Source organism: Triticum aestivum, chromosome 5B, assembly GCF_018294505.1.
Source record: "Triticum aestivum cultivar Chinese Spring chromosome 5B, IWGSC CS RefSeq v2.1, whole genome shotgun sequence".
In the NCBI taxonomy this organism is placed as follows: Eukaryota; Viridiplantae; Streptophyta; class Magnoliopsida; order Poales; family Poaceae; genus Triticum; species Triticum aestivum.
In genome coordinates, this window is record NC_057807.1 from 566,919,787 (window position 1) to 566,937,406 (window position 17,620).

A 17,620-nucleotide genomic window follows, 5' to 3' on the forward strand; every position below is an offset into this window, starting at 1 on the left:
ATGGGGGGCCTTCAAATCTTGACAAATTTTGAGCAAAATGAAGGATGAGCTCGAGCTTTGGGGAAGAATAGAGAGGAGGGGAAAGGGGAAGAACAGAGAGAGCTTGATCGCGGGCTGGACAAAGGGTTTATATAGGAAAACATTTAGTCCCGGTTCAGGACACAAACCGGGACTAAATGTGAGCTTCTAGTACCGGTTCGTGCCACGAACCGGGACTAAAGGGACTGGTGGGGCCCCAGACTGACACTAGCATGGCACCACCCCTTTATTCCCGGTTTGTGCAGGAACCGGTACTATAGGTTCAAGACGAACCGGGACTAATGATGCACGCCCGCCTAGCCGTTGGAACCGGCACTGATGGTCACATTATGTCGGTTCATTTACAAACTGGGACTAAAGTGTCTCACGTAAAGTAGTTTTTCTACTAGTGGCAGGCACACAAGTTCCATATAGAGATTTGAAAGACTAAAACGTTACGCGATCGACGAGCGAAAACAATATTAGGGATAAATTAGTTAGTAGAAACCATGCAACAAGACATATCTAACAAATTGCTAAATGTTGGAACCTCACACTGAAAGAATAAATTAGTTACCGCTATGGAAATGTCGCCTCATACTGAAAGAATAATCCGACTAATTGTTAAATGTTGGTACAAAAGTTTATACACAATTAGGCATGGTAATTTACAAATGAAATTCAACCTAAATTTGAAATACATAATAAGGTAGAAATTGGCATAGCTATTTGATATCCAGCCCATAACAGTGAATTTGTGGTGACGGATAATAACCAATGTGATTGTAATACACGTCACAATGTATCGACATGCAGGTTTTTCTCTAATAAACAGATGTTTATGGATTCATAAAAAAGGTCGAAAGGAGTGCAATACATGAGCTATAATTTTGCGTGGTGATCCATCACCCACAATTCCTTCAGTCTTCTGTAGTCACAAACCAATGTCGATAATACTCTTAGCGGAGGAAATGTTCAATCATTCTTTTTAAACTATTTTTTTTGACAACTTCTATATTTTTAACCATCCTTGTGACGATGCTTCATAGCGGTAAATTTAGTGAAATAACAGTTTGTTTGGCATTAAATACCTGGCTGATGAGAACTACAAAACAAGATTTTGCATTTCATATATTGGCTACAAACTTTATTGAAACTCGTAATATAAGAATATGCAAACCACAAATTAATTTAACGACGTTGAACAAATCTGACCGCGCAAATATGTGGATAAACCCACTAGTTTATATAACATAGAGGAAGACCATGCACTGGGATGTAACCGTGACGAGTGGAATGACAATTATACATGAAGTTTATAGAGAGATTTATCTGCAATGTTAGTCCGTATAGGTTAGCAGGTATAAATATAAAATTGTAATGTCACTTAAATTAGGCATATGGTAGTCCACACAATTAATTATTTCTGGGCATTTGTAGTAGTCAATGATATTTAAATATCCATTAGACGAATGCTATGCCATACAATGTGATACAATCAGATAATAAGTACAATAAATGAGCTAGCATAACAAAAAAACAAAAAAAATAGAATGTACTCTCTCTGTAAAAAATGCTCTTATATTATGGGACGGAGGGAGTACTATATTATGGGCAGGGTACAAATAGTAGTAAATCTGAACACTAATTCGGAGCTACACAAAACTGATTTAATAAGCCGGATAAGAGATAGTGTTTCATCATATGTAATTCAAGCTTCCACTACAATGGGAATTAGGAAGCATCAAATGATTCTATAATGTACTCCCTCCGTTCCGAATTACTTGTCTTGGATTTGTCTAGATACGGATGTATCTATACTCATTTTAGTTCTAGATACATCCGTATCTAGTCAAATCTAAGACAAGTAATTCGGAACGGAGGGAGTAACAGTTAAGACAGATAGTGGGCAGCCGTCCATTGAAACCTGTACATTTTCTATCTCGAGAAATTGGTTACAGGCACTGGTAGAAAAAGAGGCTTCCGTCCAGCCCCATTAGTCGCGAAACTGTAGGAACCGTGACTAATGAAGTCTTTAGTCGCGGTTCGTCTGCCGAACCGCGACCAAAGGCTTGGGCCAGGGCGCTCGGTGGCCAGCTGGTGCACGTAGGGGCTTTAGTCGCGGTTGGCACCCAACCGCGACTAAAGCCCCTACGTGCACCAGCTGGCCACCGAGCGCCCTGGCCCAAGCCTTTGGTCGCGGTTCGGCAGACGAACCGCGACTAAAGACTTCATTAGTCACGGTTCCTACAGTTTCGCGACTAATGGGGCTGGACGGAAGCCTCTTTTTCTACCAGTGTAGATACTTAACTTGCATCCAGATTGCATTGAGAGCACAAGTAGTGGTGCAGCAGTAGCGCCAGGCTTATGGATCAAGTGGCTCAGCCACATTTTATTTAAGTGGACTCTACATAATGTGGTGCAGCCACTTTGTCAAACAAAAAAGTGTTGCCGCCACAATTTATTTAAGAATGTGAAGCACGGCTATACCAAAACACAGAACTGAAATATATACTTCCTCGACACATATTACTACTCTCTCCAAACATTACTACGTACTCCACCCCACCTCTAAACTTGTGCAAAATGGATACAAGGAAGCAGATTGCACGTGCGCGGCTGAATACAAATGAAATGGACACAACATATCGGAATGGACTTTTGCGTGAGAGTACGGGCAAAGAAAATACGGCCGACCAGGAGCACGTGGTGATGGCTGCTCGCGTGCTTGTTTCCCCTCTACCCTACCTCTAAACTCAATATTCTCTGCCATGGCCCGCCGCCCATCCCCAAATACACCATGGCGTGTCCCACTCCCAGCACCGTGTTATATTGTAATTGTATGTGGCCAACTGCAGGCCGGCGGTGGGGCTAGCCCGCGATGACATCTGCGCGACCTTTGACACCTTCGGGCAAGTCGTGGGAGTTAGGACCACCGTCAACTGCTGAGTGCATGTCATCTCTTCCGCGAGGAACCATTCCCTTCTCATGATCCTTCTCATAGAATCGCCACTATCAAACCCGTCAGAACACTGTAATATATTGGTCCCTCGTTACTGATTAAAGAAGCACGTAATCCCATAAAATGTCAGAACATTGTAATATATTGGTCCCTCATTCCGGAATCGCCGCCGCCCCGGCAGTCGGCTCCATCGATCCACAATCTCCTCGCTCTCGCTAGCCTTGAAGCCCTTCTCTTCTGCCACATTTTTTTAAAGAATGATCACCCTGCTGGATTCAACAACAATATGGTGCAGCCACTTTGTCAAGGAAAAGTAGTGCAGCCACATTTTATTTAAGAATGTGAAGCGCGGCAAGCCGGCAACACAGAACTGAAAGTATATACTTTCTCAACACAATTCACAACTCTCTCCAAACAATACTACATACTCCACCCCACCTCTAAACTCATGTTCAAAAATAGAGAAGGAAGCAGAGTGCACACGACTGAATAAAAATGAAATGGACACAACACTTATCCGAATGGACTGCTGCGTGAGAGTACAGGCGATTGAAGAAACTACAGCTGACCGGGAGCACGTGCCAAGTTGCTTCGGCCGATGACTGATCGCGTGCTTGTTTCCCCTCTACCCTCCTGTAAACTCCATCTTCTCTGCGATGGCTCCACAGACGGCGACGTCTGGGTACATGCGCCCACCGCCCATCACCAAAGATGCTGCGGCATGTCTACTCCCACTCCCAGCGCCATGTTGTATACTTGTATCGTATGTGGCCAACTGCATCTTTGTTATTTGATTGTGTGAGAGAACCTTACTTGGCTGTGTGCATCTTCGTTATGCAGAGACTGGGTGTAATGCTTAAACATTTTAAGTAATAAAGCGCCCCTTTTAAAAAAATGTGGCCAAATGCACGCCGGCGCCAGCACTGGCCCGCGATGACATATGGCGCAACCTTGGACGCCTTTGGAGCTATAAAACAGCACAGACCCGTGGTTTTGCTCTCCTCTCATGGAAGTAACTATGGGCCGACGGCACAAACAGACACACCACAATGTAAATATTGTATCTGCAGAAATTATGGAGTACTAGAAAGTAGTGCATGCAGTGCACACACGCACGGGGGCAGAGCACCTTCCACCTCTGGACCGCAAGACTTCCACCCCATCTCCTATAAAAAGCCCCCTGCATCCTCCAGACCTCTCACCACTACAGTCCTCCTTTCAAACCCACATTGTTCAGTTCTTGCTGCCGCGTGGAAGCCATTGTGCGTAGGAGGTGGAAAACTCAGGGATCTAATAGAGGTTTTGGGTTGTGCTCTTAGATTGTTGCGGGGTTTGTGTTGGTTAGCCCCCGTTGTTTTTAATTAGTCTTTTCTTCATAGCATTTTCCTTGGCAGCTGGGGGCAAAAGGCAGAGGATGGATGCTCCGGCGGAGGACAAGTTCCCGGAGGGCTTACGCATTCTTGCTGTCGACGACGACTGCGTCTGCCTCAAGGTAATGAAGGCAGTCCTGCGCCGCTGCAAATACCCCCGTGAGTCTCTCTTGATCCCTGATAGTTAGGTTCCGCGAGCAAGCCGACCCGAGGGCCGCGATTGCCGCGCTACAAGGACGCCCTTGAGAGCGTGTACTGCACATACGCTACTTGGCCATTGCCCAGGCCACCATTACCGCCCCCCCCCCCCCCCCCCCGACATAAGGCCTCGAGGAATTCATCCTAGGCGGAAGCGGCTCAATGTAGCAATTCTATTGGAAAAAGATCGACCGATTTCAACGCTCGCGTCGGCCACGCGCTGTGCCGTCTGATCATCGCGATTTCGCCTGGGAATCACGGCCTCGCTCGGTGGCTGCGGCGGCGGTACGAGGTCTCTGCTCGGTAGCTCCGGCGTGCGCGGCTACAGGAGAGGAAATGTCTCCGTCGCAAGGTGGCTGCCACGGCCAGACCGCAGCGCAGGCAATCAAACAGCTCGGGATTTCTTCTAGACCAGGAAGTCGTATCAAATTAACGCCAACCAGGGAAGACCAACCGAGAACAGACGACACATGACTGCAGAGGACAAATTGGGCATTAACCTTGCATCACAACCATTGTGTGGGCGGCCGTTGACGAGGCACAGGAATGCCGCGGCGCGACACAAAAGAGTAGAGAAAGGGAGGCGGGGGCGAGGGTAGGAATAGAACTCACATGTGTGGCCGCACTGGTTGAGGTTGAAGGCGCTGGCCTCTCGGAAGTAGCCCTTGCGGAGCGGGCACGTCAAGCACGGGGCGAGCGCCGCCCGTGGCACGGGAGCTACTCCCGGCGCGTCCCCCATCTCTCCACCGTCCGCAACCATCCCTCGTCTATCCTTGACCTCCTCGTCAGAACTCGAGGCATCGGGAGGTGGCGAATCAGAAATACACGGCACCGGGCGTTGAAATCGGGGGCATACAATGGCCGACCGGGCCAAGGGAGAAGCGCGGCGGAGCTCAGGCGAGTCACGGGGGCGGAGCCAGTGGTATTCCCTGGTATTCCATGGAATACCAATGATTTATGCAGCAAAAAAGATAGATATACCTATATAAGTTACTATACTAAAGCGGGAAGGCTTTGCTTTTCCTTGTTTTTTTGACTTTTTTTTATTCTTCACTGTTCATTTACATCACCATCGGTGAATAGTAGTACAATATACTAAAGCGGGAAGGTTTGCTTTTTCTGTTTTTACGTTTGACTTTTTTAATCTTCTACTGTTCATTTACATCTACACCCAACAGTACCCATTTGAACTGTGCACCCAAATAATGTGATTTTTGTACGACACGGAAGAGTAGAACCAGTGAAAATGGAACAACACCTGAATAAAACGAAAACTTTAAACCACCCGAACCATAAACCAAATTGTAATCTATAATAATGTTCACCTGAATAAACCGGAACAACGTACGGAAAAAATATTAATAGACCAACCGGTTTGCTTAATTTATTAAATCATTTAATGTTGACTACGTGCCTACGTAGATCATGGGGTAAAGATATAATTAGTTGTCTCCTTTTCATCTTATTTTATCGCTTAATACACATTGTTTTCTCGCTTATTTCGGGAAAATACAGACGGAAACGGTCATGCGTGCGTCGCGCTTCTTCGTGCTAGTATTATATAGACTGCAGACTGAAATAGGCACAAATTGAAACCTACAGGACACTTGTTTAGCCCATGCAACAGCTAACAACCACAAGTCCAGCTCATGCAAGTTACGTAACAGGGGGCCCTCAACTAGTCAGTGGGAGAGCAGGATCCAGACTCCAGTACGCTCTCCCCTGCACGTGGCCGCTGTCTGGAGCTCCACCTTTAGTCCTGTTTGGTAACACCAACGAGGACTAAAGGAAATTTTATTTTTTGAATTTTTATTTTAATTTTTTTCCAATTTTCAAATTTCTAAATTACTTTACAATTTAATCTCTAATCACCACTCACCACTGCTCAATTTAACCTTTAATCTCTAGTCACCCATCATCATTTCAAATCATCTAACTTTCCGGCCGGTCACCCGTCCTCTCACTACTCCAGCATGAGCACGCTTAACTTTCGGGTTCTATTCCCTCTTGTTTCTAAGCCTGCACTTGTTGTTTTTCTGATAATAGTAGGATGTCAATCATATTAACCCTCAGGAGTTTAGCTTGAGCATGAAACTATTAAGTCACACGTTTCATTGTTTGAGTTTGAAACTATTATTCTAAAAAACAATAATTATTTAGTAACACTAATATTTCTTGAATAAATAGTTTGAGCATAGTTTGACCAGATTTGACCAAAATTCAAAATACTGAAATAATTATTTAGCAACACTAATATTCTTGAATAATTATTTAGTACCACTAATACTTCTTGAATAAGTAGTTTGACCATAGTTTGACCAGATTTAACCAAAATTAAAAAAAATGAAATTTGAGCATAACCTTTTTTTCCTTTTAGAATTTGAGGATTCTAAAATTTTGCAAACAGGCCTACGGTGGTCAAAATCGGATGCGGATTTTCGTGCTGATTTTTTTGATATATTATGCGGGTTTTTTCGACATTGTATGCAAAAGATATGGCCGTTTTACTTTTTCATAACACTTTTTTGCAAAACATGTCCAAATTTAAGTTTTTAAATTTTTGTAACTAATAGATGTAGTAACATAACTACATCTTGAAGGATTTTAATTTTTGAAATTTTTACCATTTTCTTTTGCTTTTTACAAAACTGGAAAGGCGGTCTGGGGGGGTATAGTTTGAAAATGGGACCTTTAGTCCCGGTTTGAGACACGAACCGGGACTAAAGGGTGCGATGACACGGTTCGTGTTTCAAACCGGGACTAAAGGTCTAATCTTTAGTCTCGGTTTGAGATACGAACCGGGACTAAAGGGTTTATTATGAATCACTTGGTGCTTGCAAACCGTGCCTCATGGGCAAGATGACTAAAATTTCGTTCTCCGAAATAATGGAACGAGCTACTGACTTATTCAAAATAATACATACTGATGTATGCGGTCCAATGAGTGTTGAGGCTCGTGGCGGGTATCATTATTTTTTGACCTTCACAGATGATTTGAGCAGATATGGGTATATCTACTTAATGAAACATAAGTCTGAAACGTTTGAAAAGTTCAAAGAATTTCAGAGTAAAGTGGAAAATCATCATAACAAGAAAATAAAGTTTCTACGATCTGATCGTGGAGGTGAATATTTAAGCTACGAGTTTGGTCTTTATTGAAAACAATGTGGAATAGTTTTGTAACTCACGCCACCTGGAACACCACAGGGTAATGGTGTGTCCGAACGTCGTAACCGTACTTAATTAGATATGGTGCGCTCTATGATGTCTCTTTAGAGACGGCTATCGTTTTGGGGTTATACTTTAGAGACGGCTGCATTCACGTCAAATAGGGCACCATAAAAATCCATTGAGACAATACCATATGAACTGTGGTTTGGCAAGAAACCCAAGTTGTCATTTCTTAAAGTTTGGGGTTGCGATGCTTATGTGAAAAAGCTTCAACCTGATAAGCTCGAACCCAAATCGGAGAAGTGCATCTTCATAGGATACCCAAAAGAAACTGTTGTGTACACCTTCTATCACATATCCGAAGGCAAGATATTCCTTGCTAAAAATGGATCCTTTCTAGAGGAGAAGTTTCTCTCGAAAGAAGTGAGTGGGATGAAAGTAGAACTTGATGAGATAATAGTACCTTCTCCCGAATTGGAAAGTAGTTCATCACAGAAATTAGTTCTAGTGATTCCTACACCAATTAGTGAGGAAGCTAATGGAGATGATCATGAAACTTTAGATCAAGTTACCTCGTAGGTCATCCAGAGAAAGGTCCACACTAGAGTGGTACAGTAATCCTGTTCTGGAAGTCATGTTACTGGACCATATGAGGAAGCGATGATGAGCCCAGATTCCGCGAAATGGCTTGAGGCCATGAAATCTGAGATGGGATCCATGCATGAGAACAAAGTGTGGACTTTGGTGGAGTTGCCCGATGGTCGGCAAGCCATAGAAAATAAATGGATCTTCAAGAAGAAGACTGACGCTGACGGTAATGTTACTGTCTACAAAGCAAGACTTGTTGCGAAAGGTTTTTGACAAGTCAAGCAGTTGACTACGATGAGACCTTCTCACCCGTAGCGATGCTTAAGTCTGTGCGAATCATGTTAGCAATTGCCGCATTTTATGATTATGAAATTTGGCAAATGAATGTCAAAACTGCATTCCTTAATGGATCTCTTAAAGAAGAGTTGTATATGATGCAACCAGAAGGTTTTGTCGATCCAAAGAATGCTAACAAAGTGTGCAAGCTCCAGCGATCCATTTATGGACTGGTGCAAGCCTCTCGGAGTTGGAATATACGCTTTGATAGTGTGATCAAAGCACATGGTTTTATACAAACTTTTGGAGAAGTATGTATTTACAAGAAAGTGAGTGGGAACTCTGTAGCATTTCTAATATTATATCTGGATGACATATTGTTGATTGGAAATCATACATAATTTTTGGATAGCATAAAATGATACTTGAATAAGAATTTTTCAATGAAAGACCTCCATGAAGCTGCTTACATATTGGGCATCAAGATCTATAGAGATAGATCAACACGCTTAATTGGACTTTGACAAAGCACATACCTTTATAAAATTTTGAAGAAGTTCAAAATGGATCAGTCAAAGAAAGGTCTCTTGCCTGTGTTACAAGGTGTGAAGTTGAGTCAGACTCAATGCTCGACCACTTCAGAAGATAGAGAGAAAATAAAGGTCAGTCCCTATGCCTCAGCCATAGGTTCTATCATATATGTAATACTGTGTACCAGACCTGATGTGTGCCTTACTATAAGTATAGCAGGGAGGTACCAAAGTAATCTAGAAGTGGAGGACTGGACAACGGTCAATAACATCCTGAAATACCTGAAAAGGACTAAGGATATGTTTCTCGTTTATCAAGGTGACAAAGAGCTTGTCGTAAACGGTTACGTCGATGCAAGCTTTGACACTGATCCGGATGACTCTAAGTCGCAATCCAGATACGTATTTATATTGAATGGTGGAACTGTCAGTTGGTACAGTTAGCATTGTGGCGGGATCTACGTGTGAAGCGGAGTATGTAGCTGCTTCGGTAGCAACAAATGAAGGAGTCTGGATGAAGGAGTTCATATCCGATCTAGGTGTAATACCTAGTGCATCAGGTCCAATGAAAATCTTTTGTGACAATACTGGAGCAATTGCATTGGCAAAGGAATCCAGATTTACAAGAGAACCAAACACATCAAGAGACGCTTCAATTCCATCTGACATCAAGTCGTAGAGGGAGACATAGAGATTTGCAAAATACATATGGATCTGAATAAGCCTCTTCCACGAGTAAAACATGATAAGCACCAAGATTGCATGGGTGTTAGAATCATTACTTTGTAATCTAGATTACTGACTATAGTGCAAGTGGGAGACTGAAGGAAATATGCCCTAGAGGCAATAATAAAGTTGTTATTTATATTTCCTAATATCATGATAAATGTTTGTTATTCATTCTAGAATTGTATTAACCGAAAACTTAGTACATGTGTGAATACATAGATAATACACAGTGTCCCTAGTATGCCTCTACTTGACTAGCTCGTTAATCAAAGATGGTTATGTTTCCTAACCATAGACATGTGTTGTCATTTGATGAATGGTATCACATCATTGGAGAATGATGTGATGGACAAGACCCATCCGTTAGCTTAACAGTATGATAGATAATGTTTTATTGCTACTGCTCTCTTCATGACTTATACATGTTCCTCTGACTATGAGATTACGCAACTCCCGAATAACGGAGGAACACCTTGTGTGCTATCAAACGTCACAACATAAATGGGTGATTATAAAGATGCTCTACATATGTCTCCGAAGGTGTTTGTTGGGTTGGCATAGATCGAGATTAGGATTTGTCACTCCGTGTATCGGAGAGGTATCTCTGGGCCCTCTCGGTAATGTTCATCACTATAAGCCTTGAAAGCAATGTGAATAATGAGTTAGTTTTGGGATGAAGCATTACGGAACGAGTAAAGAGACTTGCCGGCAACGAGATTGAACTAGGTATGATGATACCGATGATCGAATCTCGGGCAAGTAACATACCGATGACAAAGGGAACAACGTATGTTGTTGTGTCGTTTGACCGATAAAGATCTTCGTAGAATATGTAGGAGCCAAATATGAGCATTCAGGTTCCGCTATTGGTTATTTATTGGAGATGTGTCTCGATCATGTCTACATAGTTCTTGAACCCGTAGGGTCCGCACGATCGATGACGATTTGTATTATGAGTTATGTGATTTGATGACCGAAGTTTGTTCGGAGTCCCGAATGAGACCAGGGACATGACGAGGAGTATCGAAATGGTCGAGACATAAAGATTGATATATTGGAAAGTTATATTCGGACACCGGAATGGTTCCGGAGTGATTCGGGTATTTTCTGAAATACCAAGAGGTTACTAGAACCCCCCCCCCCCCCCCCGGAGTGTATTGGGCCTTTATGGGCCTTAGTGGGAAGAGGAGACCGGCGGCCAGGAGGTGGCCCCCCCCCCTAGCCAAACCCAATTAGACTAGGGGAGGGGGCTCGGCCCCCCTTTCCTTCTCCCTCTCTCTGTCCCTTCCCCCTTCTCCTACTCCGAAAAGGAAGGGGGACTCCTACTAGGACTGGGAATTCTAGTAGGACTCCCCCCTTTGGCGCGCCCCTCTAGGCCGCCTGCCTCCTCCCCCTCCTTTATATATGGGTGCAGGGGGGCACCCCAAAGCACAACAGACAATCTCTTAGCCGTGTGCAGTGCCCCCCTCCACAGTTTAACACCTCGTTCATATCGTCGTAGTGCTTAGGTGAAGCCCTGTGCCGGTAACTTCATCATCACCGTCGCCACGCCATCGTGCTGACGGAACTCTCACCCGTCCTCAATTGGATCAAGAGCATGAGGGACATCATCGTGCTGAATGTGTGCTTAACATGGAGGTGGCGTACGTTCGGTACTTGGATCGGTTGGATCGTGAAGACGTTCGACTACATCAGCCGCGTTACTAAACGTTTCCGCTTTCGGTCTATGAGGGTACGTGGACACACTCTCCCATCTCGTTGCAATGCATCACCTAATAGATCTTGCATGATCGTAGGAATTTTTTTGAATTACTACGTTCCCCAACAAATTGACCCCAATGAAATTAGAAAACCCTTCACAAATTTAATACTAGTCATTGTTCAAGATGACCTCACTATCATAGACATGACCCCATCAATTTTTTTCTAGCTTCATCCCTGCACGCACCCCCGGGAAGGGTCGCACCCCCACGAGAAGAGCGCATAGGTGTGAGCTCGGATCGACTCATTCCCGAAGGAACGCGCGTGTATCACTACTCTTCCCAAACTTTCATTAACAAGTGGTAGATCATCCCTTATAAAAGGGTCTCTACTCTCCTCAAATAGCAAGGTTGTACTCCCTCAGTAAAGAAATATAAAAGCGTTAGATCACTCTCTTATATTTCTTTAGAGAGGGAGTACTAAACTTCTCACCACATGCCATACACCTACATTGGCCTTAAGATTAGCCAAGAATCATTGTTGTTATGGGCCCAAGGCCCATCTATGATTCAGCATATTCCGCCATTTTTGACGTTGCGGTAGGGTGTCCCGCGGTCAAATATACAGATGGTTGACGGTATTGCATTGCATACGCACGTTTCCCCTTGTTCCCAGAAAAATGAGAAGGGAAATCTGTTGTCGTCATTCGTCGAGACAAAAGATGGTAGAATCATGACCTTTTCCTACAAGCGCTCGCAAGCCCAGAAACTAAACTGCTCGTCGCAAGGGAAACTTTCCTTTTATCACGTGAGGCGTAAAAGTTTATTCTCTTTTCTTTCTTGAAGAAGAAAGATACACTGCGAGAAACAAAGCTAAGCATGAGCAATTTGTTTGTAGCAAATGTCAACTCGTTTATCACCGATGTTCCTCACAGCGCATGCGTATCCTTCTCTCTGGAAACATCACAATTTCATTCCGCATAAGGTAGCTACTGACCAAGCCGCTGATATAGGGCTTTCAGAAAAATGCCTACCTAGCTTGACCTCCTCTAGACCGGCCGGCTCCTGGCACAAGGTGATCCAAATAAGCTTCTGATCACAGAGTCTATAAGGCGGAGCTCTAGCCCAGAGCTCTGTAATACATTGATTTGCTGGGGTGAAAATAAAATCACCACAAACACAGGAACAATCTTGTCTGCAAATTCTTGTCATAATTGTAGACCAAAAATGTAGTCATGGTAACGTTTCTGGTTTTCCTCTAGCAAGTCTACTGCCGTCGCTCACCTCTTTCCGTCGCCCCACTCTCTTTACACGGTCCATTAAGAGAATGAGAAATATGCAGGTATATATGAATATATATCCTAGCTAGGCCGACTGGTGGATGACGAGCATGAGCAGACCACGGAGGGGCTGGCAGCAAAAGGGACCTGGATGCCGGTCTAGCTAAGTGTTGCAATGGCATGGGAGGGAGGCTGCTTTCTTCGTGCAGCAAAGGGGCTTGGACGCCAGGCACCGCCGGTAGTGCAGCTCCATCACAAACTCATTCGCCGGAGCACCCACCGGCCTCTGGACCCTGCGCTTCGGCTTGCGGTTCAGCCACCGCTTGAGTAGGCCGGGCAGCGTCGTCGAGGGGCAGACCGGCTTACCATGACAAAAGATCTCCACCTGCATTTCACACAAGTATACAGACAGGGGGTCAGGCCAAATAGCACATTCAACAATGTCCATATGCAAACATACTTTCTCGGCTTACACGCGTGATAACAAGAAAAATGATACTAATTGGTGCAAATAAATCGTATACTATATACGCCACCATCCAAATCTACAAATGCAGCAAGGTGGTGATTCCTTTAATGGGAAATCGGTGGGGGTGTCCCTTCATTATTTCTGAGTAATAAAATCTACAATGCAGTAAACTGGAGATTTATTGATGATCTAATCATCTAATTCTAATGCTTGGAAGCAACCACCTTGACAAGAGGCCCCAGACAACAATCAAAATCGAAGCACAAAGACATCTACAATGCTCACCTTAACGTCACTTGCTAGCTCAAGTTTTATCATAATGAGCTGCAGGATGGAGGAGACCTGCATAGTTCCATCTCTGAAACAAGAAGAAAAATCCATATTAAACAGAATGTATTAAATTCTTGGAATTGAGTAACATGTTAGCTGAATTGCTGGAAGGGATGAACAAAAAAAAGCATGCAGGATTTTCGAATGAAGCATCCTCTCCAATGCTCATAAAAATTGTTATTACCGAAAAAGGCTCTCGCCCCGCTTTATATTATAAAGCCAATGCCCAAGCCAACGTCCAACAATTGTTATTCTAGACACTTCACCTTCATATTTTGAAATGAAGGAAATAACTCTTGCTGATACCATAGCACAGTTGCTACTAGTAGAAAACATAACATGAAAAGGGGCATCAGCGCACTGCGCCATCTAAAATTCTCAAGCTGGGAAAAAACCTTGAGCAATCTATGCTACAAATAAGAGGATACTAAGTGAAGTATGAGAGGCCTCTATCATTGTTGACAAAGAAACTTGAAGATTAATGGGGAACTCACTTAATTCTGTAGAAATTCTTTTCTAGCTGAGGCAGCCGTTTAGCTTCTGCCCTGCAAAACAGTTTTCATTTTGATGTGACGACGCAAAAAACACGGTCCATCAGAATTAATACGAATATCGAATATGCTGCAATCTTACTGGTTGGGTGAAGTCACTAGTGAAAACCAGACTGGGGTAGTTATTCCATCATCCGAGTCTGCTTCTGGGCTTTCCCTCAGACTATCCTCTGTGGTTGTTTTGTTTTTCCGACTTTCCCCCAGATAACTTAATGTTTGTGACTTCTTCGCGCTTGCCACGACTAAGCTCCGCAAGGGTTTATGAAGCTCTTCATTGTCAATCGTCTCGCGATTCTTTCCATCTTCAGAAATATCTGCACTATTCTGTTTGGGATGGAAGTGTAGTCAGAATAAGCAAATGTTACAAGACAATCGGCATCAAACTTGCATATGAAATTATGTGCTGGTAATACTTTAGTAGTACCTTCTTTTTGTTTGCAGATGTTGTCACCTTGGATGATTTTGGTGTTGAGGCCATCTCAGTCTTCTTATTATGGTCTTCAGATTTATTTGGCAATTTACCGACAGAAAACAAATGGGACATGAATTTCCTTCTTGCAGCTCTCTGTCCTGTCAGAGTAGGTTGTGTTGCCATCTTTGAGGTTTCAACCAAGGAAGAAATGGACCTCTCTTTTATCTTTGCTGCAAGTGTAGTAGTTGGAGCCTCAGAAGCATCAACTTCTGCCTTAGGTGGAAACGCATGGTCCCTGATAGCCTGAATTGCTGTATCATCCCTTCAAACAAGGAAACAAGCAATCATGTTAGGTAGCAGCATATAGTAGAGTACCTGAGTCGATCACAGGAAAAGTAATAATAAGTGGCTGGAATTCTAAGCTTTTGTTTCACAAAACAAGTATGTATGTATACATAGATAGTTTCTTCTATAGATACATTCTAAGCTTTTGCTTCACAAAAAAACAAGTTTCAGCTGGTTATTAGTGAGAGTGTACACTTGTAATTACACTTGTATTGCATAACTCCGCTGGTGTACTTATACATAGACTTAAAGAAATTGAGAACTGTCAAGTTGAAAAAACAATGCTGTAGATAACTATATAGATAACCTTGTTATTTTAACAATTACTTACCTGAGTTTCTCTTCAGGAGCAATCCCAAGAGCAGCATTGCATACAGGGCAGGATTCGATCCCCTCCTCATCTATTTTCTTCACGATACAATCCCGGCAAACTGCTTACAAAAAGACGGTCACAAGAGGAACTCCACAGGCAGGCATGCAAGTTTAGTGCAGAGATTTGAAAGAACCGTTTTTACGTGCTCGGCAAATGAAAACAATATTAGGAGTAAATTAGCTAGTAGCAACAATGCAATAAAATTAGATACTTGACTTGCATCCAGATTAATGAGAGCGCAAGTAGCGGTGCAGCACAGACCACAGATTGAGGCTTATCAATCAAGTGGTGCAGCCACATTTTATTTAAGAATAATTATCCTCCTGGCCTCTACAACATGTGGTGCAGCCACTTTGTCAAAGAAAAAAGTGGGGCAGCCACATTTTTTTTAAGAATGTGAAGCGCGGCTATACCAAAATCATAGAACTGAAATACTTCCCCAATACAAATAACTATAAGACAGCACGCCACTAGTGCTCCGGTCTGGTTGGCAATGGTGAGCAGTTGACGTTTGCGTTTGAAGCCGGGTTAGTGAGTGTGATCCTTCTCGAATTACCCCGTTCCCCTACAACACCCCTCCCTCTCTTTGAGGGGTGTGGTCAGGTGTGGCAACCAGACGGCCAACGCTCAAGGCGATCCGCCTTGCTCGGTTAGATGATGATGGAAGCCGGCGACCTCCCTCCCCCTGTCGACCCTTGGTGACCTTTGAAGCTGGGTACGGTGGTGTTGTTGTGGTGCTGGTGTGATGTTCTTGTGTGCTGTGCTGGTGTGGGTTTCTGTGCTTAGTCTGGGATTTGTAATGTGTCTTCTTCTTCATACATGAAATGAAATGCAATTCCGTTGATTTTTGTAAAAAAAAAAAAGACAACAGCCAGTGCAGTGCAGAATGCCTCTTCAAACGGACACAACATTTTGATCACAGCCAGTGCAGTGCCGAATGCCACTGCCACCATCTACAAGCTCCCCCGCACCATTACTGAAATTCCTGCAGGCCGAGAGAACGGGCGAAGAACTACCGCAGACCGAGAGCACGGCCAACAGGCCAGGTTAGATTGATGTTTCCCCTCTCCTCTTAACTCTAAACCCCATCACCGTTGCCATGGCTCCGCAGATGTGCGACGTTCGGGTCCAGCTCCAGCCCAGCGCCGTGTTGTATGTGGCCAACTGCTAGCTGGCAGTGGAGCTGGTCTACGTACGATGACATCGGCGACAGCAGTGCGTGCATCATCGTGTGCTTGCGCGAGCCCATTGCCAAGGCCACCGCGGTGTCTACCAACTCCCACTCGTCTGGTTCCGCGAGCCCACCGCCGCGGCCGCGCGATGGCCGCGCCGCCCGGACATTCACTTGGTGGAGGAATTCGTCGTAGGCGGAGGCGGAGGAGGTTGGCAAGGGTCGAAGCGGCAGTTCCTATTGGAAAAAAGATCGGGATGTCAACGATCGCGATTTCGCCTCGGACGCCTGCCTGGTGCCTGTAGCGGACACCAACTTTGAACCACGGCCCCGCTCGGTGGCCGCGGCACGGGGTTTCTCCGGAGTAGCTCCGGCTCGCGCTACCGGAGAGGAAACGTCTCGGCCGCAACGGCCAGACCGCGGCGTACGCAATCAAAAGGCTCGACCGCCACGGCCGGACCGCAGCGGAGGCAATCAAAAGGCTCGGCAATGACAGCGTCGCCTCCGGCGCTCTTCTGGATCAGATCAGGAGGTCGCATCAAACGTCAACCAGGCAAGCACCGACCAAGAGACTGTCAGACGGGACAGGGAGAGAAAGCAGACAGACGGGACGGCAGCGCGACGCGACGGCTACGCGAGGTCGCGAAGAAGACGCTACGGCGCAGGAAGAAGAGGTCGCGAAGAAGACAGGAAAGGGGGGAGGACGAAACGAAACCGTAGAGGCGGCGGGAGCGGGGTAGAAGAGAGAAGAGAACTCACATGTGTGGCCGCACTCGGCGAAGGCGCTGGCCTCCCGGAAGTATCCCTTGCAGAGCGGGCACGTCAAGAGCGCATCGAGCGCCGCCCGCGGCACGCGAGATACCCGCCCCGGCTCCATTTCTCCGCCGCCCGCAACCACCTCCGCCACCACCTTCTCCTCTCCTCCTCGACGACCTCCTCGTCAGAACTCGGGGACCGGGAGGCGCAGAATCAGCTATAAACGGCGCGGGGCGATGGAATCGAGGGCTTTGGTCGGCCGGGAGAAGGGAGAGGCGGCGGCGGAGCTCCGGCGAGTCGCGAAGTTTAGTGTTTTCCTATTCTGCTGTATTTTTTGGTGGATATGTAGAAATATATAGAAGGCTAGCTGTGGGAGGGGCGCGATAGAAAT

General features: G+C 45.0%; 1 pseudogene; it reads right to left on the minus strand.

The window, feature by feature from the left end:
* Nucleotides 1-4,803: 4,803 nt before the first annotated feature.
* Nucleotides 4,804-17,350, minus strand: LOC123115028 (E3 ubiquitin protein ligase DRIP2-like; annotated as a pseudogene).
* Between the last annotated feature and the right edge of the window lie 270 nt (nt 17,351-17,620).